This window comes from Sceloporus undulatus, chromosome 3, assembly GCF_019175285.1.
Source record: "Sceloporus undulatus isolate JIND9_A2432 ecotype Alabama chromosome 3, SceUnd_v1.1, whole genome shotgun sequence".
NCBI lineage: Eukaryota > Metazoa > Chordata > Lepidosauria > Squamata > Phrynosomatidae > Sceloporus > Sceloporus undulatus.
Genome location: NC_056524.1, coordinates 117,005,120 through 117,030,491, shown reverse-complemented (window position 1 = coordinate 117,030,491; position 25,372 = coordinate 117,005,120).

Below are 25,372 nucleotides of genomic sequence, written 5' to 3'. Positions count from 1 at the left end.
TGTCGTGGTGGCGAAGGTGCCCTTTCTATGGCGCAAAAAGGAGGCACTTTTAGCATGTTCTATTTGCACAGTGGAAATGCCAAATCAGGGCTGTGGCATCAGGCCCTGATCCGGCACTGAAAGGGGTGGTCTGTTTACCCACTAAGTCAGTGTAGTTAATGGAAGAAAAAAGGCTGCAGGTGAAACAGCCACAAAGGAATCAAGGCAGTGAAGAAATAAATTGTTCAGAGCTTGTTGAAGCTGTCTCTCTTCTCTCACCACCAACCAGTTGCAGAATGGATTCTCTGCAAGGAGGAACAAGTTTGACTTTTGTAGAGGTTTCAGCAATATTTTCTTGTTATCTTAAGATTTAAACTGTTTTTAGGAGGCAGGGGTGTGCAGGCTGAAGCTAAACAAAGGGCTATTCTCCTGTCTTCAGTATGAAAACTTTGTTTTGCCTTACCAACTGACATGCTGGCTCCATCATTGTCGGGAGATACCCCACTGGACACATTATTTAACACTCTACAGAAGCACTATGAGTCTAGGAAAAGAAAAGAGGTTCAGTGATTTCTCTTTGTCTTAGTGAAGTAACTGATAACAGAATCTGTAGTAGATTATGTGGCTTGCACTTGTCTAAGGTATTTGGCAATGACTTGTGTGCTTGTAGCTTCCTTGTATGAATAGCTAACCGAGTAATTGGTCTTGGGGGGAGGACTTGCAGTGAGGACTTGCATCCAGCTTAGGGTTGCCATAAGTCAGGACCTCCAAACCAGGACAAATGTAGGACAACATTTTCAAATGTAGGACAGTTTTAATAAATGGAGGACATGTGAAAAAAATGATAGTTTTTTAAAAATGTTAATATAAATGCATGTTTCTTAGGCATGATCAAAATGGAGGACATTTTGAAATTTGACAGAAGAGGACATGTTCTGGAAAAGGAGGAGGATGCCTGGTCACCTTGTCTCTGGTCCAAAATACACTGCAGAAATAAAACATAGCTGGACTGAAATGGCCAGAGTTCCTCACCAAAGCTGCATCCAAACTGAGGAAATAATCCCGTTCGAGAGTGACTTAACTGTCCTGGGTTAGTGCTGGGGAATGCTGGGAATTGTAGTACACTGTGGCCCCAGAGCTATCTCTGACAGGGAGTCACATAACCCTCCAAACGTAGTTGAACTGCAGTGCCCAGAATGCCTCACCAGGTGCATCCACACTGAGGAAATTGTCCAGTTTGAGACTGCTCGGTGCTGGGGAATCCTGGGAATTGTAGTCTATTGTGGCCTCAGAGCCATCTCTGACAGAGAAGTCTCAATGTCTCCCAAACACTAGCATTCCCAGGATTCCCTAGCATTGAGTTAAAGCAGTCTCAAAGTGGGTTATTACTCCTGCAGAGTGTGAAAGAGATAGAAAGGCTAGGGACTGGATTCATTCATTAACTCACAAAAGGAGGATATCTGTGTCCAAAACACACTGCTTTGACTGCCAGGGCTCAGTGCTATGGAATCCTGGGAATTGTAGTTTATTGTGGCACCAGAGCTCTCTGACAGAGAGGGTTAAATGCCTCACAGACACCAGGATTCCAGAGCATTGAGCCCTGGCAGTCAAAGTTAGAAAAAATACACAGGGGCAAAATCAATATTGAAAATGGCCACGCATCTCCTCCTCCTCCTCCTCCTCCTCCTCATCATCATCATCCTCACCTTGGTGACAAAGGAAATGGCCCTCTCCCCCCTGCTGCCTTGGGGACCAAACACAGGAGGAGCTCCTCTTCCTGAGTCTGGCAACCTCCTGTTGCCAACAAGCCTCCAAGATAATTCCCCAAACGTTTGGCCAAAACTCACCAAATCCCCCCCCCCCCATGCTCATCAAAATATTCAGTCAAAAACCCTGAAAAGTCCCTGTAATGTTAATATGGCAATAAAATGTAGCCCTAATTCAATAAAAATAATTGGAACTTATTTCAACTCTCAAAATTACCATTAAAACCAACCACCAAAATCACACCAAAAGCTCTGAAAAGTATCCATTTTGGTGTGAAAGTCACCAGATTGGCAACAGGCCGGGAGTCAAGGAGGAAACCGTGCAGGGACGCCCCCTAGTGGTGAAAAACCGGGAATGTCCCGCCGGCAGGAGGGTTATGGCAACCCTAATCCAGCTATGCAACTGCACCTTCTTGACCCAAAATAATGGAGGTAATGGAATGTTTTTTTTAGAGAATACCGGTTCAGGTCTGCAAGTTTGTACTTTAAAACCAGTTCACCTGAAGTTCATTTCAATATGTCAAAGCCAGAGTTCATCTGTAGCACATGATTCATGGGAATAAATGATTATCCACTGATATTTGGTTCCAGAACAGCTCACTGATACCAAAATCCTTATATCTCAAGTCCCATTATATACAATGGCATAGTAAAATGATGCTCCTTATAAAAAATGGCAAGCTTTACTTTTTGGCACTTATACATATTTTTTGGAATACTTTCAAGCTGTGGATATTTGAACCTGTAAATAAAGAATCTGTGGATATGGAAGGCTGACTGTAACTGTGAAGGACTGGGGGAAGAAGAGGCTGCTGGTTCTACTGTTGATTGGACCTTCCAAGTGGGATTCCTCTCTTGTCAGGACTTAGGCCCTGACTCAGTAGATACTGTGTTTTCCATCACTCACAGCTGCTTTGCCTGCTTGGGCTATAAAACCAGGACCTGGCAGGGCTCTGCTGTAAAACACTCGATAGAGACTATGTAGTTCTCCCTCCAGCCCATCCACCATCATCCACCTACAGAGGGAGAGAAAAGCAGGTCAACTCCATTGGGCCTAGCCCAGAGTAAGGTGAAGAGCCCTCCCTCCAGCCCATCTGCCATGGCAGAGGGAGAGAAGAACCAATGAACTTGATCCCTTCTCCACCACTATTCCCAGTGTGTCAGTATGGTGGATAATTTTATATGCAAAATGCATAGTTTTTTCTCACAAAAATAACAAAACAAAAACAGTATCCAGAAACATTTTTTGTGTGCAAAGATTAGTTTATTTTATTTTATTGCACAAAGACTACAGGCTTTGCGCAGACACACAAAAAAGTATATCTGGAAATGTTTTAGGTGGGCATCATTGTATCTTCATGACAGGAAATAAGAAAGAAAGATAAAACAAAGCCAAAACCACTGATTCTAGAAATGCATATTTTTGTATGTGTGTTTCTTTAAAAAAAAAGCCCTGCAGCTTTCACACAGAAAATGCACATATGTTTACAGATTATGCAGATAATGTAGATTGGTTTCCTAAATTTAAGATATGTAAATACCAGATAAAAAACAGATGAAAATATTTGTTTTCTCCCATAGTGAGGACAAAGCTCACTATGGAAATAATTCATCTTTATGTAGGATGATGAAATAGCTGAAGATTTACATTCCTACTGCATGCAGATTTTGGCACACTCTCTTATTCAGGTGCTGAGTAACTTGGTGGCGTCCTTATGGGCTGCATCAGAGAATAGTATCAGAACACAGGCTTCCATTTCATTCTCAGAGCTTAAGTGGATCCTTGAAGAAATTACTGTGACAGACACAATCATCCCACTATGTCATTCTTGCTCACATTTTTTAGCCAGTTGGGTAAATATAATAATATATAATATATTTATTTTTTCCCAAAATCAATTACAAAGAGTATATGGAAGGATTTTTTCAGATATTTTTTCATTTATTAAGTGATCCTTCATAGCATAAGATTGGCCCTAGACAGACGGGCCCTTTAGCACATCTTGGCAACGTGCTAGGGTTGCCCCGGGGCGCCATTTCTAGATGCCCCACAACCCTAGGATGTCACCAGGACATCACAGCTGTGCGGCGGCGCTGTATACACGGTGTGCACAGCTGTGACGTCACTGTTGCGTGCCTTCCAGACACGTGTGTGCAGCAGTGACATCCTCGCGCCACCGCAGGCAGTTTACGGCGGCGTGAAAAGGAGCCACTTTTTAGCGGTCCTTTTGCTTCCACGTAGCCGCGCCACACAATTTGGATGCTGTGGCGCAGTTACACGGAAAAGAGAGGCGGCTGCTGGCCGCCTCTTTCTGGTGGTCTGTACCCCACCATTGTTTTGGAGTACAAAGTTACCAACCCCACTTTTCCCATTACGCCCATAGCAGAACTTACAGCTGGTGACTCTATAGTCTGTAGCCACTAAGTCATTGTCCCCACAGCCAGAAAAAAGTCCCCATTGGATTACAAATGATGACTGACTGACTAGTAAGTTTCAAGTGGGATGGATAGTCTTGGTGAGAAGATTTGTTCCTGCTAAATTAAAATAAATGAAACAAATAAAATGAAAAGGAAGTTGACAAAGTATTGTGAAGAAGTAAACAGTTGACATCTGGAAGGAGCCAGCTGTGTTTCAAGAGGCAGCTTGGAAAAGGAAAACCTTTCCTAATGCTACTGTCATGTTAGTAGTTGGTTCAGGTTGTTAATCCAAGAAGCTCCAGGATGAAGTAAGTTATCTTCCTATACTACTGAGTTCCTTTATAACAGCCCTGTTTCCCACAGCCAGAGAGATCTGTTACATGATTTTGGTGCATTCAGTCCTATGAATTTGTAGTTGTAGTCTGAAGTAGTTGTAAAATCCAGACACAGGATTACTATAGGCCCGTTAGATGTTATATCATGCACTTAAAAGAAGAAGCATGGTCAAAGCCGTCTGAGTTTCAGGAGTATAACTTTCAGGTAAAAATTTCAAAATAAAGACATAAATAAATTGCTATTAAAGGCTGTTACTGACAATTGCTTATCCCATTTATTCTCATTTCAAATGAACTCCTACCCCAGATACCAAGAAGAGCTGTATTTTCACTGCAGACCGAGAGATGGACCCAGTTAAATTCAATCACTTTCCTATTTGATTAGCTTCGGCATTGACTTAGCGCTGCCGAGTATTATTTGACTAAGCTACTTACATTTCCAATATTAGATTTAAGTCAGAATTTTGAGATATATTTTGAAAAATTATTTTATGGCTCATTTTATGTATAGTAAATGTAATATTGCTTTAAATGTTCTTATTCATATAATGTGTCTGGGAGTATGTAAGTGAGCATAATGGAAAATATATAGGAATGCTAATTAATACTCCTATGGCATTATCTTTATTTTATAGTTCCTATTGTATCCATTCTTCCCATCAGTTTAATCTGTATCCAATTATTCTCTATCAATTATCTATAAAATCTAGATAACTGGAGTCTATAAAATCTAGATGAACCAGTGAAAATCAGTGAACTAGTTAAACAGCCAGGGTTATAAATTGCTTTACAGTTTTAATATTGCACTTTAGACCTTTCACAGTTGATGTAACACAAGGTAAATATGTTTGCTTTTCAACAACATTAGCCATCATTTTCTAACCAGATAACAGAAAGAGGAGGAGGATGTAGTTGGATTCAAGAGAGGTAATCCCCTCTTCTTGGCCTGGAAAGTACAGAGAAACTAGAATTAGAAAGGATTTGATGCATAATGATGAGGGGACTGAAATACAACAGACACCACTGTTCTAACGTCTGGCCCTATTATATAAAAAATGTGAAAAAACATGTTTTCAAGCAAAATATGCTTTGATTAGTTAAGGCACCATTGACAACAAGTGAGCAAGTTCACGAATGAAACATTGACATTGTTCTAGGGAGATATATAGGAGCAGATTCTTGTCTTACTTTTACTTTCTATTGGAATATACTGTATAGCCCATGAGTTTACAGTTCAGCCATCTAGTGTCTTGTTCTTGTTTAATTCACATCTGTCAATTGACTAATACCTAACTTTAGAAGCTTTAAAACTATAATCCTAGATGACTCCTGGATCTTAGTATTTCAGTTCATAAGCTCTTGGGTTTTGGTTTTGGCAGCTTCTTCCTCTGGAGAGCATCCTCACAGTACTCTTGGCTGTTACTATCATGCAATGTTTTCCCCTACTAAAATGAGACAGGTGAATGCCAATTCAATCTCTGCTTAGTTACTGTCCTTTTTTTTCCATAATAAGGCTTTAAAATTCATATCCAAATTGATAAGATCAGAAATTACCATAAATGCCAAAAACATTTTTGTTCAGATTAGGAATGGGCAGACTTCCCTCAGGCCTAGGATATTTTTTGTTGTTAATAAAGAATTTCCAAGATTTATTAATTTTTTCATAAATTTATTTAATGGAATGAATTCAAGACTTTAAGAGATGATATCTTGGTGAGCTTGACAGATTAACCCATTCAGACTTTGAGCTTTGGATGCTTGGCACTTAAATGTTTGGCTTTTAATCATGTACATTTAGCCCAGTTTTCTCATTTCAATTAGAGCTTGCCTTCTTTTTTTCTGATCAACTGAGCAACTCATTATTTTAACACAGGCAGCACAAGGTTTCTGCCTATGCCCTGTGCATTTTGTTCCATTCTGTTTAATAACTCACCAGAATTAACAGACTTCTTAGTCCATGAGTAAAGTCCTTTACAAACTTGCTTTTTTTAATTAAAAAAAGTTGACAACAGCAAAATTGATTTGTTCATCTCTAAGTAAACCAAGTCAGACTTAAACAGAATACTACCATGTGCTTGTGTCATCAGTGTCCCTACTGTAGCTATGGAGTTATTAGGACAAGGAAGATTTGAGCCACACTGGGTGGTGGTGGTGGTGGGAAAGCTCGGTTGATTCATTGCGTCACTTGCAATGGTATTTTGGAATACGCACCAAGGCCAAGATCTCCCTGTGATTGGGGTGGGAAGCAAAGTATCCTTCCTCCTAATTTTGCTGCACAGATGATGTCCCCTACAACAGAAAGTAACAGAAAGGTCCGGCTAGATCTGAGGAGTCACACGAGTCACTTAGAGTGTCCAGCACTTGGAGACAGAGGATCAGAGACAGAAGTGGTATCAAGTGACTGGGAAGGAAGAGAAAGGAGAGTAGCTTGGGGTAAGCTAAGCAAGAAGATGAGACAGTGGAAGGATCTGGGGGTTGAGGGAAAAGGTCCAACAATCTAGTTGGGGAATTTCCAATGAAATGTAGAGTGTTTCAATTCATGCTGCCATCTGAGACAACCAACTCACCTAATGGTAAACACAGCCATGACTAGGGTCTAGAGAGCTTTGGAAGATCCAAGTGTTTGAGTGACATCATCTAGAGGTCTGGGGTGAGGGGCAGAATTTGAAAAACCTGGACCCTCACCAAATCCAGTTTTGATAGCATGGCAATGAATAAATCTCATAGGCGATCAACTTCTGGATCTCCTGTATGGCTGAATACAACCATGTACATTTGAGCATTAATGTGCCCAAATATATGAACATGACATACAGTCATGCTCATTACCAAGCTGTTAAAATATTCTGTATCCTGTTTCAGAGCTTTACCAGTAACAAATGGTTCTCTGGAGTTCCTTCAAAAGTGTTTAAAACTAATTAATGGCTGTAGAGCTAGCTGGTGGTGTAAATTAAAACATCTCCTGATAATTAGTGGACAATGGAAGCAGTCAGGAGATTCTTTATAGCAGTATATATTTGTACAATTACCATTTCCTTTCTGTATACCCATTTCATCCTCATGTCTCTGCAGCTATCATGCTTTAGGCTGTGAAGATGGAATGCTTCAATTTCATGGATTTACAGAGAATGCCTAAGAGAGGCTGTATTTCTTCATGAAGCACTTGGGATTTCATTCAGAAAAGAAATATACCTGGGCTTGTGTTGAATTTTCAGGGAGTCATCCAATTTATCTTGTTGAATTGCATACTTTATTTTAGCTATGCAGTTAACTTTTTAAACATCCCCTCACACACACACACACACACACACACACACACACACCTATCTTTAAACCAATTTGGAAACCAATTCTAAGTGTGTTATTCAAGCAGGCTTGACCATCAGGGACCGTAATCTCACTTCAGCTCATGTCAGTAGCCCTCAGCTTCACTGCCCATATCTGTCATTATAAAACTAGTTAGCAATACATTTGCTTCCAGATTCCAATACTACTGAAGAAACTATTTGCTTTGTTTCCTTTCTCCAGAGATGGACTCACACTTAAACTCTTTGTAATCTTCATGTTTACCTGTTTCACTGATGTTATCCCCTTAAACAACAAATATATATTGTCTGTTACAGATGCCACTCTTTGCCAGACTATGGCAGATAATAGGAAGCACTATAGTCTGAATGTGAAATAAATCCTTCCACCTTCTTATTGTATTTTAATTCAAAGCTTGGTGTTCTTTCTAAGCGCATGAAAGAAACTGGTTTAGACACAGTTTTTGTTTTTGTTTGGCAATACAGCAGAATAAAATGAAAGATCACCTCCATCAAACATTTCACAATTTGTAGAAGACTCAGAGAAGACTAGGACAACTCAGAACTGACAATGGGCCTCAGACAAGATGTAAGACTGGGGAGCCCACTCTAAATTTAGCAACATATTTTAGCTACATAGTACCTAAAGACCATGAAGACACCAGATCCTGACTGATCTTGGAAGCTAAGAAGAGTCAGATGTGGTTAGTATTTGGAAGGGAGACTGCCAGGGAATACTGTGTATCATAGGCTTCATTTCATTTCATTTGTATGCTGCCTTTTGCATAGAGTGAGACCCAAGGTGTCTCCCAAAGAGTGGCAATTAAAAAAAAATCCTTCTCACTATTTAAAAAAAAACAATTAAAATCACCACATAAAACAGTATGAAATAATTTCTAAAAATATACAAAAGTTTTAAAAGATTACAGTAATAAAACACTGGAGCTCCCCTGCTTACACTTTAAGTCTTGCTCAAACAAAAAGATCTTTGGCTTTTCAGAGGAAGGTAAAGGCAAACCACCTCTGAATGCTCTTTGCCAACAAAAAACCCTGTGAAATTGATGTTGTTGTCATAAACTGACAGGGAATTGTCTGAAGGCACATACTTTGTTTATTCTAGCTATTATGGGCTGTTTAGAAAGTAACATTTATTTCAAAATTTAGTCTTTATAAACCTTGCACAGATTTGGGTCCTGGGGATTCCCCTCATCCTCCTTCCAGCCATGAGAAAGAGATCCTCATATCCATGAAGGGAAGGGACAGTACATACATCACAGGGTAACCAAATTTATGGACTTCTGTCAGCCTTCTACTTGACCGTTCCAGTTCTAACCCACCCCACTCACCCATCCACCCTCAAAACACTTCACTGAGGCGCTTTCCAGACTGCACGGAGGAGCCTAAATCAATGTTGAAATTACAGCTCACTCAATTAAATGGTCCCTCTTGGTTAGGAAAATGTCAACTTAATAGATAACTTAATTCATTTATCTTGGCTAAGTATCCATTTTCTCATTTCTCCCCTTTGTGATTATTGGTTCTTTATTTAAAAGTTTATATATTCCAGAATGTTTAGATTTAATGCCTGCCAAATGTTACATTCTCACCAAGCAAAGGTGTGGGACAGACACATTGAATCAGTTGTATTTACATCAAGAGTTGTTTCAGTGGGTCAACTGTAGTTGGGAATAACAGATAGGATTGAGGCAAAAAAAAAAATGTCACAATGCTGCCTGTACTGGATCTATTGACAGCTTACTGATTTATTTATTTATTTAAATATTTTATGCTACTTTTATTTTGATTGCAGCATTCGTCTGTATAGGCATTGTTAGCTTATTTTGGCTTCCTTGGGAGAAAATGTACAATTAGTCTCAAACTGAAAACTGAGTCAAAAAGAAATGATAAACTAATACCATACACTTTTCTGATCATATTAAGAAACAAAACAAAACAAAAAGAGGAGTGTAAGGTCATATCCTCCCACATCTTGACTACCCATTCTGCCACTCTACTGTGCCATCCATAGCCACATCTAATGCTGCACTCAAAAGAAAAGTCCTTCAGTTCATAGCATTAGATAGGTGCTCCAGGCAGCACTGTCAGATGTTCTCCTACTCTGGCTACCACTGTAAATGTCTATATGGATTGGGTGTAAAACATTGTAGAGATCTCTGATACTCCAGATATACTTAAGATCCATCATTTTGTCTTTCACAGCCAACATGACATATTATAAAAGATGGTAGGATTTCACATGCAACAGCACCTACTGATGAGAACTTCTTTACCTCTGGCTTACTCTGTATCTGTGCATGCCAATTCATATGTGCACATTTCTACACTCACCATCTTTTTTCTTTGAAAAGCATGAAAATAAGCAGAGGGCTACCTAAGGTTCCTCAGATTCCAGGTTAACCTCCCCTCCACACACACAAACACACTAAGGCAAGGGCAGTTTTCATAAGGGCTCAAGAATGTCTCGGCTTTGCAGTTTGTCAAGCAGCAAAAAGGGGAGTTTTGGAAGCCCCTGGTGGGCTGCCATACATATGGTGTGTCATAAAGGTGTTTGGGCCTAGTTGAACAATTTTGCTTCCAAATGTTTTATTGACATGGAACTAAGGGTGGCCCAGTTGATGCCTGAGTTCTTGCTTCATTAATTTTTAGAATAGTATCTAAAAGAATCAGCTGTTCATGTCTAACATATTCAACAAGAGAGAAATAAGCTGTCATGGTGAAAAAAGAGTGGCAAATTAAAACACAAACAAAAGTAATGCTGCCTTTCAGAAATCACAGCAAGTGCCTTTTTAAATTGAAATGAACAGATCTTCATCATTTGTTTGGTGCTCAAATATAAAGCAGTCAGAAATACAAAATTCTCATGGGAAATATATCTAAAGCAGAAAATCTCTTCAGAAATTAAGCCATTAATTCATGCTTTTCACTATATGAAAGGGCACTTGGGCTTAATAAAAAGAAATGGGAAGGTATTTTAGAGAGAAATTAGCTCTGGAAACCTTTGTTCTCATTATATTCTATCCATGGCTACTTTCCCAATGTATAAGGCATGTGTAAATAACTTTTAAAAATAAATAGTTATGACATTTATTTTTACTAAAACCTCTCCATGTAATCTTTGCTCAAAACAACAATAGTTCCATGACATACATTTTCTTCTTATCCAATAATATTAAAATTCCACTTCCATGATGAATGAAAACTTGTGTTTTGAATTCTTCCTCATTCTGTTTAAAGTTAGATGAAAAGAGGGGAAAATTCAGCATAGCAACATCATGCTTGGCATCACAATTAACTCCTATCGCAATATTGGTAGTGGTAGGAAGAATATCATGACAGTAACATATTCCTATAGTAACGTATTCATATAGCATCACAAAACATTATTCATTTCTTGTTTAAAAAGAATTAGATATGCAATAGTTTTAATGCTGCAGTCTTGATAGATTTTTTTTTAAAGTACCAATGATGTTCCATCAGTGTTTAGGTTTGCATTAGATCTCCAAGGCTGGGTTTATTGCCTTTCATTATAATTTCCGTCATTTAAAATAGGAAGAGCAGGCTATTCTGTTTTCTTCAACAGTTCAATCTTTTACCTGAATCCTTACCCAAGGCTTCAGCTTAAACAATAAATATTGTCACTTCTTATTTAAATCATTGTCTGAAAGGGAAATCGTTGTCTGCAAACTACAGGAAAAGAGATTTCACCTTAACATTAGGAGGAACTTCCTGACAGCAAGAGCTGTTTGACAGTGGAAGACAATGTTCTCTGAGAGTCTCCCTCCTTGGAGGTTTTTAAACAGAGGCTGGATGGCCATTTGTTGGGGATGCTTTGACTGAGAGTTCCTGCATGGCAGGGAGTTGGAATGGCCAGCCCTTGTGGTCTCTTCCATCTCTACGATTCTATGAGTCTATGAAATAAATGAATTAAAAAGGAACTAGTAGTCCCTCTGTGCGGACTTCAGATCCGTGTGCCTCGCAAACTCATGAGCGGCAAATGGAGGGACTTAGAATGGGGAGTGCACCCATAGGCACACACCCGCAGGTAGCCTCGGGGTCTCACCACCATTCAAGCCAAGAGGGCTTGAATATTGGTGGATTTCTATTTTTGTGGGGAGGGAGGTCCAGAACAGATCTCCCATGAAAATGGAGGGGCAACTCTAGTTGTACATTGAAAAGTGTGTTATGGCCAGAAATATGTAGAAATGTGCAGTAAAAGCACAGCAGAATTGCTTCATAAAATATAATACAGCGGACCCTTGTTATACGCTGGGGTTTGGTTCCATGACCCCCGGTGGATAACAAAATCCGTGGATGCTCAAGTCCCATTAAATATAATAGCAAAAAATGGAAAATTAAGGTTTGATATTTAAAATTTATACTTTTTTTGAACATTTTCAAACCGTGGATGCTTGAATCCATGTATAAGAAATCCATGTATAAGAAGGGCCTACTGAAGTACAATTCATTATTAACAAATCCTTCTTTGCTAGTAAGCAAATGAATGGTAGGAGGTTTCCAGGCTCATCTTCCTTCTGCCCACTGGGAGAAAAGACAAGAAGTTTCTGGTTCTAGTTTGCAGCTTGATCTGAATTTCAAACCAAAACTATGTTATGGGATGACAGTTTTTATATACATGACAATTTTTGCAAATCATAGCTTGCTACATTTTGACAAAACAACAAATCATAGGGTATAGCAAACTAGAAGGAAAAGCTTTTAGAATTTTCCCCTGTGTATGGAGGGGAAGAAAAGAATACTGCTGGTTTATTATTATTATTATTATTATTATTATTATTATTTGCAGATATCTGATTTGGATCAGTTTAGTTTGTCCTGTAAGGGATTATTTTTAGACACTTTGCTGCCGGATCATTGGTATCCTCTTCTCCTCTGTAACTGGAGTTTCTCTTGGAATCCATTCAGTGGCAACTTCAGTGGTAGATTAGATGAAATGTACTGTACTTGGATGAAATGGAGTGCAGCAGACCAGAGGCTGGTTTGTTATCTTGTTTCCTAGTTTGGACAGGTGAGCAAAGAGATTTTTATTCAGGCATGCCTTTGGCAAGTGAAATGGTTTCTTGCTAAGTTAAAAAAACCCAGCTATCTCAGAACTGTTTATTCCTATCGTTGTTGTGTTTTCAACTGCATTCTAATTGATTTGGTTTTTATATCACAGTTTGAGTAGCATTAGGCAGAAAGGCATGCATGGACATACATGGACACATTTATTCCTTCTATTTGACTCTTCATTATCATTCTCTCCACAGATTCAGGCTACGGCCAAGTCATGCAGATTTTTTCTCTATAATCTTGTCAGAATTTGACCGTTTCTTTCTATGTTGACAGATAAGACACTGGTGCATGCGCTGGTGATATCACACCTGGATTATTGCATTTCACTGCTAGTGGGTCTTCCTAATTTCTTCCTTAGCCCCCTAGTTTCTGTGCAGTGCTCAGTAGCCAGGATCATCTTCTCTGCCCACTGTTTTGACCATGTCACCCCCTTGTTGTTATCCCACCATTGGCTCACTATTCCATTCAGAATCTAAGACTAAATTCTTCTCCTGACCTTTAAAGCCCTTCATGGCTTAGTTTCCTCTTCTTTGTCAGTGCTCATCTCTCCTTATCACCCTCCCCACAAATTGAGAACTTATGACACCAGTATCCTGACCCCACTGAGGTTCCCCTCCTCCCCTGCTCAAATCCACTCCTTCTCCTGTGCTGCTCCCCATGCATGGAATCTTCTCCCCATACAACTAAAAACTATTACTTCCTTAGCTAATTTCAAGGTCGAGTTGAAGACACTTTTGTTCTGGGTGGCATTCCAAATTACTGGTTGCTTATTTATTGTTTCCTTGTCTTCCCTTTCTACTACTTAGTATTATTTTAGATGTTTTTAATCTTGTAATGTTGCTGTTTTAGACTGTGTGCTGCTTGGCAGGCTTTAATTTTACTTTATTTGACCTCTACTATGTAAAGTGCTGTGCAAATTTTACAGCCCTCATAATTATTTATTTAATTAATTAATTAGCTGCTCCTTTGCCTCTCCCAATCTCCTCTTTCTACTACATAAACATGGGAGAGGGGTCCACAGGAGGAAGGTGAGTCCTGTCAGAGGAAAGAGGCAGATGTAGTGTAGCCTGGGCAAAATTTCATGGCCTGCCTCCTGATGCAGGATCTCAGCCAGAAATTTTCAAGGTCTACCCAACCTTACATCATATAAACAAGGCATCTGACCCTACTCAAAAATCTGGACAATGATAAATCAATTAAGAAACAGACAAATATTATGCATAAGCAATCCAACCAGCCAAGTATAGGGAAACAAGGTCAGTGACTGTTTAATGGGGCAGCTAATCAGAATCACCTGAATGGCTCAGCAAAATCCGTGGGTACAAATGAAAGTTGAGATATACATTTAATGAATTAATTAATTTTAGAAATCAGATTATGATGGCATGTGCAAGGTTGGTGCCCCGACGTACTAAGTTATTGACCTTCTCTTTCTCTTTACCTCTCCCCTTTTTATTTTATTTAATCAAACTTCTAGATGGATATAACTATATGAGGAGTGTGATGGAGTAGGTAGTTATAACTGTATGAGTGTGATGGAGTCTCCTTCTTTGGAGGCTGTATGGCCATCTGTTGGGGATGCTTTGATTGTGATTTCCTGCATGGCAGGGGGTTGGTCTGGATGGCCCTTGTGGTCTCTTCCAGCTCTTTGATTCTATGATTCTATGAATAAGTCATTTAAAATAAATCAAGATAAAGAAAACACCAATAACCAAACAGTCAAAGCTACTCTCAGCAGTAAAATAGCATAGTTCAGCAAAAAGGTATTTTTCTTACATTGAAAGGACTACAGGAAAGAGAACAAGGTAGCTTCCCATGCCTGGAAGTTCCAGAGCCTTGGAGAAGACAACAAGATATGGGTTCTCTGGTTCTTTCAGGAGAGCTTCCTTGACTTATCAAGCAACCAGGCCAGCTCCAGGTCCAGACAGAATCAGGACTCTTCCGGGGGGCATACATCTCATTCCTCAAATAAGCTATAGCTATTTCCTGGCCCTCAATTACAAAGAGCACCATGCCATCCATTTTAACAATTCTTGGTTCAAAAGTCCCTAGGCTAGAACTGACACACATAAGAAAAGGCTCATCCACTCAGCAGTATGACCTCAGTTCTTCTACCTGAATATCTACTTTGGTCAGGATGAACACAGCCACCATGATTCAATAAGTCAGTAAGTCAGTCAGTCAGTCAAACTTTATTACACATAAAACAACAACATACATTTACAATAAAACTTCAGGATCATTATTAAAATTTAAGCATAATCTTGTTGCCTCCACCAGAAAATTGGCCATTAGCTTGGTAATATGCGGGTTTCGATCTTCCAATAACTATTGCACTGATAACCTATCCAAACAGATATTCATTTCCAATAACCTTCTTAATTTTTCCCTCGAAATTATATACAATGGACAAAGCAATACAATATGATGGAGAACATCTGGAGCTCAATCATAGTGCCATACACGATTCAAAAATGGGGTTTGCAAATATCTGCCCCTGGTCACATTTGAGGGGTGTACATTCAATCTTGCAAACAAAAAGGCCTTCCTTGACACCAGCAGTGAAAGAATTTGAAAATAATCTGGAATCCTACCCTGCAAGGGGGGGATAGCGAGCAGTTGATGTTTTCTCTCTGCAAGGCAGACCCTAATAGATTCAAGACACTCCTTTTGGGTTAGTGATTCTCTTCCATACACAGCAAGTCTCTTCAGAGTAGTACATGATATGTTATATGCCCACAAATTTATATTTGTGCAAGCTAAATAAATTTAATACCTGTAAAACCTGTAAACTTCTCTGGAGAACCAGTGTGGTGTAGTGGTTTCAGTGTTGGACTATGACTCTGGAGTCCAGGGTTTGATTCCCAGCTCAGCCATGAAACCCACTGGGTGATCTTGGGCAAGTCACATGCTCTCAGCCTCAGGGGAAGGCAATGACAAACCTCCTCTGAACAAATCTTGCCAAGAAAACCCTATGATTAGGGTCACCATATGTTGGAAATGACTAGAAGGCACACAACAACAACAATAACAACAACAACAACATTCTCCCCACCCCATCCTTAATAGACTTGACTCTATTAGATGGGAACATTCTGAAGTGCAACCTGTTGGTACCTCATTGCACCCATAACCATGGTGCAATAATTCCTTTCCAAACTTTAAAGGTGCTGTGAAAAGTGATGAACCCTATCTGCAGATATGTTCACCATCTTGCATTGCTCTGGACTAAAACCCAGAGCTGTCACTGTACACAGGCATAGCCCTGTTCAGCTGTATTTCTCTTCTATCAAGGAAAGCTTTGGCCTCCAGCTTATTTCAGTTTATTTTCTGTATTTTGCTTTGATAGAAAATGGATCTTTTCACATGCCATAATGGACTTTTAAATGTTTAGTTTTTTAATTGTTTTTAGTAACTTCTACTCAAGTTGTGAATTTAAGCGTGTGCTCTTTTTGATGCTTTAATGGATTGAAGCCATATAAGCAAATGAACAGATAAGTGCATTTACGTGGCCTTCAGTATGCACAATTCACGTAATGCTGTTGTTGATGGTTCCATTTTGGCACATCTTCTCCCTAATAAATGTGCTTATTACATTTAAAGGGTTTTTTAATATGTTAAATACATCCTATTTATAAGCAGACATCACCTATTCCAATTTACACAGTGAACATGCCTGCTGCTTCCTTTTCTTCCCATTTTAAGTGCTGCAAAAAGCAAACACTCAACAGCATATAGATACAATGGTGAGAAAATGTTTTTCAGGTGCTTTTAACTGAGTTTGGACAAATTACTTGTTGGGAATTCAAATATCAGAATCCCTCAACCAACATGGTTAGTGAGATTCTGGGAGTTGCAATTTCTCATTTGAAGCTTTCCAAACTCTGCTTTTTATGGAAACAGAGAATTGTGGAGTTAGAAGGTGTCTTCCATGATGTTTACAGCAACATTCTGACCAGTTCATCATTACAGAAGCTCTAACAAATGATGTTCCCTCACACATGCACAGTCTAGTTCTTTTATCACAGCCCTTCCTATTCACAGTACCATTCAGTAACCATTAAAAGAGGATATAATCATGCATCCAAATTCACTGCTGCACCACAATAAGGGAATAGTGCTATGATACACATGTAAGCATAAATCCTACATAATACAGTGCCATTTACTTCTGAATTAACAGAGAACCACTGTGGCTATTACCCCCCCCCCCCCCCCATATATCCTCAGCTTTGAAGTAACTAGTTATTTTAACTTGTAACTATTTAACCACTAATGAAGGTACAGGTACATTATTTTACAATTCTAATTAACAGTGCTGCAACCATTTTTTGTTGCTTCCATAATCATGAGAACATAATCTTACTTAATAGTGGAGAAGACATCTCACAGGCTGGCTCAAGCTCACAGTCTAGCTCATATTTTTGTCTCATGGTCAGTAGAGGTGCACTGAAGTAATTTGGAGGAGAATGTGTTTTGCGCAACAAGCCAGCAAATTGTAGCATACAGATATTTGTAATTTAGATTGCTCCTTAGTTACTGAGGGGAAACAGGAATTAGTTTTATAAAATTTATTCCATAATGATAACAAACTATTTGGCACAACTAAAAAGCCAGTAGTGGTATGAGTTAGACTCTGAAAATCAGGGTTTGAGTTCCTGCTTGGCCATAGAAACCCACCAAGTGATCTTGGGTGAATCACATAGTCTAAGCCCCAGGAAACCCTGTGATGTGTCTGCCTAAAGTTTTTCTTGGGCTCAAATATTTTTATTTATTTATTTATTTCCAGGATTTATATCCCACCTTTCTCCCGCAATAGGATTCAAGGCAGGTCAGGAACAATATAAGTCAGGAACAACTTGAAGGCATACAACAACAACAACACTGTAACTATAATTAATTGCTTTTTACAATAGCTTCCATGTTCTTGATATATCTCATTTATACAGCTTTATCTAAGTTTTAATTTCATGGCATCCACAAACTTTGTTGAGCATGATGAAAGTCCTAATTTGAGTTCAAAGAATAACATTTTAGCATGCGGTAAGTCTTAGGAGTTTATCAAACAGGGAAAATCCCATGCAGAAAATGGGGTTTAAATCAGAAAAACCCCAAAGGGGGTTGATTTTCACATGACGTCACTGTTAAAGTGGTGTTAACCTGAATGGAAATAGATAGAAAGTAGACAAAAGCCACTCCTTTTTACTTTTGGAAAATCCCAAAAGTAGAAAAGAGTGGCTTTTGTCTATTTTCCATTCAGGTTAACATCGGTTTAACAACAATGTATGTGAAAATCAACCCGCTTTTGCGGGTTTTTCCCCCAGCATTTAAATCCTGTTTTTGCAATGAATTTCCCTGTGTGATAAACTCCTTAGTGATTATACCACATCCCATATATAATCATTTCAGCCTCAAAATGATAACCAGCCTCAAAAATGTACTGAAATCCATAAAGGCTGAGGGAGAGTTTGTGGGAGTGTTGTATATTTAAATCAAAGTGAGTCTTCAAGGAGTAAGAGAAAGGAAACCAAGCACCAGTGAAGGAGAACATGTGAAAGTAGATGGAAGAATAAAGAGCTCTCAAAAGTATAATAGGAAACTTATAAGAAAAGATGTTTGTTTGTTTGTTTGTTTTTATTTTTTTATTAAAACCAAACACAACCACAGATTTTTGTTTGGCTGTTTGTTTGCTATTTATTGTGAGCAGCAGGGAATCTGTTGGATTCCATGAAAAATAAGGATATTTTGACCTCTTAGCTATAATATTCTCTGAAGAGATTGATGGACTTTTTAAATAGTATAATTCACTTAGCCTGCTGTTTATTCTCCTTAAAAGTTCCTTTATTTTAATTATCTTTTTATCCATTTATTGCTGAAGCAGATGTTTGCTGAAATTTTATTTCAAAACATCATAAAATTCCCATTGTCCTGTTGATCCTTTGGCATAATCAGCTTTCTAATGTACATGAGATATGCCATTAAAGCAATCGTTCTACTGCCTTGGTATTAGACATCAGCTTCTGGTTTAGCTCATATGTCATTGTTATATTTGAGAGCAGAAGTAATGATCTTCATGCTAAAATGTTTGGGGAACAAGATCTGTGCCCAAGACCAATCATAAACACTGGGCTTTACAAAAGATACAATACCTTGCACATCGATACACACACAAAAACACACACACTTTTGACTTGTCCACATGTTGCTACATTACAACAAGAACTGACATTGAATTAATTAGCTTTGTACACAAAATACTTAACATGTTAAGGTGAAAAATATGTATGGCATGACACAAATATTAAATAAAAACATACCAGCACTTGCTGGTGGTGTAAATATTCATCTTCCTAAGACAACATGTCAGAGGGATGTGGTGACTCAGTGGTTAAGACACTGAGTCTGACGATCGCAAGATTGGCAGACTGGCAGTTTGAAACCCAAGTGTCACATGATGGAGTGAGCTCCCATCACTAGTCTCAATTTCTGTAAAACTAGCAGTTTCAAAGCATGTAAAAGTGCAGGTAGATAAACAGGTACCACTTCGGTGGGAAGGTAACAATATTTGGTGCAGTCATGCTGGCCACCAAATGACCATGGGATTGTCTTTGGCTCCTTTGGTTTAGGCATAGAGATGAGCACTGCCCTCTACAGTCAGACACAACTTGACAATCATGTCAAAGGGGATATCTCTACCTTTTACCTTTTAAGTCAATAAAGGTTGTGTATCTCTTAACTGAAATCTTTGAGACCAAAAGTATTTTGGATTTTTATTGATTGATTGATTGATTGATTGATTATGAAATACCTTGCAGTCCTGCAAGGTCAGGGAGTTGGACTTGATGGCCCAAATTCGTTTTCAAACCATTCCAGTGTTACATTGTCTCTGTGCTTGGGCTTACTTCCAGTGAGCTTACCCACCTGACTTTATGTAAGAAACACCCTCTGGCCATTGTATGACTCTATTGCATTGCTACTTGATGAAGAGTTAGTTTTTAAGATTAATTGTTATTAATTTTATTGAAGTGCTTTTATATGTATTTTAAGTATTGAAGTATTTTAGCGGACTGTAATCCTGCCTCGATCTATCTGGGAGAGGCAGGAAAATATAAATAAACTATTATTATGATATTATATTACATTACTGTCTTGCCAGAAGGTGATCCATATATAATCTCAGGTCCCTTGTAGTATGAAACAGGTTGTTTGTTTTTCAGAATTGGCCTATTTGTGCATCTATCTATCTTTACTTCAGTCCTGACCAGTTTCTCAGCCCCCTGATGTGGAAGAAACTCTGATATATGATATGATGCTGCATGCTTCACCATAAAGATCGTGTTCTCAGAGCAATGAGTAATGTTAGCTTTGTGCTACACATGATGTTTATAGCAAAGACAAAATGTTTAGATTTGGTCTCATCATATCAAAGAATCTTTTGCAATCTCCAAACAGACTTTGATATAGGTGTGTTTCAATATCATCTCTCTTCTTCTCACTCTTTCATAAAGCCCAGCTTTGTGGAGTGTATGAATGAAATTCTTTGCTAATTTTATTTTTGAAGGAAGCAAGAAGTAATAATATTAGCAATTTCTTTCCCACTGAGGGAAAGTGTTCAAAAACTCTGCAGTTTTTGAAGACTAATACCAGAACTGAGTTTATTTTTGCAAAATAATTAAATTAGTAAATAATCAAATACATATGATAGTTTTATATAGAATAAGCATGGCAATTTTGTGCAGAAAATAGCATTTTCTGTGGAGGAAATAGCTTTTAGATGTGCACAAAATACTATCTGAGAATTTGCTGTGCATAAAAACATTAAACAAAATTAGCACAGGTGTTTTTGTTTGTTTGTTTCATAGAAAACAACATTTTTGCATAGAAAACAACATTTTTGCATTAAATAATATTTAAGTGAAACAGTGTTATTTTCTATGCAGGAAAACTATTTCTTGTACAGAAAATGTTGTTTTGTATACACCCGCCCACCTGACACACATACTAAATTTGTTCGGATGAAGTCCTAAACTGCCGAGAATCTGTTCAGTCCACATTTCATCTCATCTGCATTTTCTGCCATTTGAGAAATACATTTTCAATCATTTTTCAAATATTTTTCAAACTCCCCCCCCCCACCCTTTACAGATGTGAATGTTAATAGGTATTCTTCACATTCCATATATAATATATGATACTTCATATTGATTACACATCTTCAGGATGCATGAATGATAGGTGTTATTTAACTTGTCATAATGCAAGATAATAGCTAAATTGTTGAATTTTAATGTTCTGGTCTGATATCTCATCTCAGCTGCAAAGTTACAAACACTATTATGCAATTTTACTCAGAGGTAAGTACAAAGTTACAAACACTATACTCTCATGTAATTTTATTCATTAAGTTCGACCTACATCAGGCTAAGTAACCTTAAATTAAGTGACTTAGGTACAAAATGGACTGCAAAAATAATACAGTTTGAGACTGCTTTGACTGCCCTGGTTCAATGCTAGAGATTCTGGGATCTTTAGTTTTGTGAGATATTTAGCCTTGTTTGTCAGAGAGCTCTGGTGCAACAAACTACAGTTCCCAGGATTGTCTAGCACTGAGCCGGGGCAGTTAAAGCGGACAAAATGGATTATTTCTGCAGGGGGTTTTGGACCAAGCTTTCAGTTTAGCTCTCAGCTTGACATGCTGAGGTCAGAAAATTGATTTTACCTCAAAGGATTTTTCTGAGGATTACCCAGATAATGTATGTGAAATGTTTTGACGATTCCAAAAAAAAAGTTGTATAAATGCTAATTAAAAACCTCTAGAAATGTAATTTATCACAGCTTAGCATGTATTTCTTTAGATATCCTAAAATGAAAGCATCACACATAGAGACCCTAATCGAGTCTCTTTCATTCTGTATCATCAATTTTAGGTATTGGAGATCTTAATTGATTTAACTAGCTATTATCTTCTGAAAGTGAGATTATTAAAGAAAACCTAATTATAGAGAAATCTCATTAAAGAAAGATTATGGAATGGCTGTGAAAATTGAAAACTATTAAACATTCATACATACAAAATGGGAGAACAGTGGAATACAGATTTGGTATTTCATTTGATCAATTTCTTTCTTAGAAGAAAACTGTCTTTGTTATGGACCAGATAGCTTTCATAATCCAAGGATTTTTCTGGCACAGAGACATCTAATCCTCCTCTCCTCCAACAAGTAATATCACTACACTTACTGAAAACTCTTTTAACTACCTTCAAAATTCTCTGAATATCTTAACTGAGTGAAATCCTCTGGATAGTAGTAATCCTTCTGGCCTCTAGAAAAATCTCAATAATTCATTCATAATTTCACCATCATTCACTAATTATTTTATGCTTTATAATAAACAAGAAATGTTCTAAAAACTTTCAAGAAGTTTCAGTAATATTATTGGAGATTTTATTTATGTATTTACTTTGGTCTTCTTTCATGATTTCTGAAATGCTTCGCCTGTTAAGAAATTCTACATTTTCCTCAAATTTTGCTATGGATAAAATATTATAGTGATTCAAAGGTTCTGCAGAGTATACCTAAGAAACATTCCTTGCTTCATTAATACTTCACATAATCAGAGTTTCTCGGTGATTCTCTTACTGAACACCTAAATTAACTACAGCAACACAGTTTGGGATTTTTAAATGGATAATCTTAATTTGCCACCATACTGAAAGGTGAAAATATCCTTATTTGGCCTTCTTTTAAAGCTCATTTGCAGAAGAAAAAAATCCCACCAAATGCTATCTTCCCAGACTAATCACACAGATTAGCTTGCCTAACAACAGCTCTATGAGATACATTTCCTTTATTGCTAATATTGTCCTCCTGAGGTAGCAGGTTATTCTGCCTTACTGAATATGACAGAGAAATAGGCATCTATCTCAGTGAATTTCAATAATTTCTAAAGACCTCATTTTCTAAAGCATTATTTAAAGTTAGAGAATCTAGAAAGGCAGGTGAAAGAAAGAGCAAATTACTAGCCTAACAGATTGACTGATTAGTTAATTCCGAGCTCTAAAAAATGTACAATGGTGATATATCATAAATATGTGTGGATATCCATGTCTACTGAGCAATAGGTAACTCTCAAATTAGTGCAGTAGTGAATTAACTTTTAAGGAGCTATAAAGAGCCCTATATCTCTCCACAGAATAGAGTCATCACCTTCAATGACTTCTTTTAATTTCACAGTAAAGCCGGGAGCAATGACCCCATTGTTATTGGAATCTCTAGTCTCCACTGTTAGTGTATAAACAGCATATCTCATGATTGTTTTTTCAACTGTTGTATTTCTGGTGAACGTGTGTTCATTTTAATAAGGAATGAAAGTGATGCAGTTTGGAAAACCATTGGTAAGGCCTCCCTTACCCACTGCTGTATATTCTTGGAAGTAGAGTCTGAAGTTATATCCAAGTGTACATCACCTCTGCCATCAATGTTTTTTTGTTATGTTATTAATCAATGTACCATTATGAATTCAGAGGTAATTTCTAAGAAACCTATTGCAGAACAACTGCCATATTAGTCTTCTGGGAGTCAAGTAGGAATCAGGAAGTAAATTTTAAAGCAATATATGGGGCTGTCCCAAATAGTAACTGGTCCCACTCATGCTTCTGGGCACACTCTAGAGATTGTACAGGGGGGATGTTGGTAATCTGGGAATAGAGGGGCTTTCTACTGTTCCATTGTCATGGGCAGATCACTTTCTGGTCAGATTTGTTGGAACTCAGGATTTCTGATGGGTTTGGAGAATTTTCTGCTGCCTTGGCAGGTGGTCCTGTTGAAGCCATGGTTGATCTCTGGAATGAAGAAATGACCAGGGCATTGGCACAATTGCTCCTAAGCATCCTGTCTCACAGAGTGGAGCTAAACCATCTCCCTGGTTTTCTAAGGAGCTAGCAGCAATGAAACAAACTATATGGAGACTAGAGCGACAGAGGCAGAAAACTCTGAGTGAACCCAACTGAAAACTGGCTAAAATCTACCTGAAGACATATGGTAGAGCAATAAAGGCAGCAACAAAAAACTTTTTTGACTACAAATATTGTAGCTGCACAGAACCATTCAAATAAGTTATTTCAAGTGGTCAGGGATCTGTTACCATCTGTTCCTGGGGAGTATGTAAGCCACTCAACAGTTTGCTGTGAAGATTTTGCCCACCATTTTGCTGATAAAATCACTTGGATTCATTCTGACATAGATGCCAGAGTTGATACAGTGTTGGTGAATGTAACCTTGGCTCCTGCTTATCCAGCATTGATGATATTTTTCAATTTGTGCAGCCTGAGGATGTGAACAGGATCCTTGGAGTGGTGAGAGCCACCACATGTATACTAGACCCTTTCTCCTCCTGGCTAATTAAACAGTCCAGAGGAGGACTGGTGGAGTGGGTAAGGGAAATGATTAAGGCCTGTTTACAACAAGGCAGGGTTTCAACACACCTAAAGAAGGCTGTGATAAGACGTCTTTAGAAAAAACCTTCCCTGGTTCCTACTGAACTAGATAATTACAGGCCAGTCTCCAACCTTACATTTTTGGGCATGGTGCTGGAGCATGTGGTGGTGTCTCAACTCAGCTTTCTGGATTAGATGGATTATCTAGATCCATGTCAGTCTGGGTTCAGGCCTATTTACAGAATAGAGACACTTTGGTCATCTTGGGGGATGACCTATGCAGGGAACTAGACAGAGGGAGTGTATCCTCATTGGTTCTATTGGATTTCTCAGTGGTTTTCAATACCATTGACCATGGTATCCTTCTGAGTTGCCTCTGTGGGATGGAGCTTGGACGTACTGTTTTACAATGGATCTGCACTTTCTTGGAGAGCTGTTCTCAGAAGGTGGCATTGGGAGATTCTTGTTAGACTCTTTGGCCATTGTCCTGTGGGGTTCCTTAGGGTTCAATCCTGTCCCCTATGCAGTTTAACATCTATGTTATATTTTAATTCATAACTGTTTTAACTTTTGAAACTGTTTAATTATTTTTCAGTTTTATATTTATACTTTTTAAATGTTGTATTATTTTCAAATTGTATAGCTTTTTAAATTTGCTGTTAGCCACTTTGAGTCTCTATGTTGAGAGAAAGGTGGGATATAAGATAATAATAATAATAAGAATAAGAATAAGAAGAAGAATAAGAAGAAGAAGAAATATAAAAACAATATAGTGTTGCAAATCTTTACTTGCCTTATTCTAGAGTGAGAATGAGAAACTATACATTTCCCCCCTCACTGCTAAGGTGCTGAGATATGTTCTGCCCTTTTTTGTTGAGAGTTCTTCTGTTTGCAGAAATATTTGTGCAAATTTTACATTTGCCTCAAATTATGATAGCTAAATCCATCATTTTGTTTGGCTGGATCTGTAGAAGAGTTCTACAGATACCATGGACTCCTGAAAAGGCTAATAACTTCCCCTAGAAGCAAAGATGATGA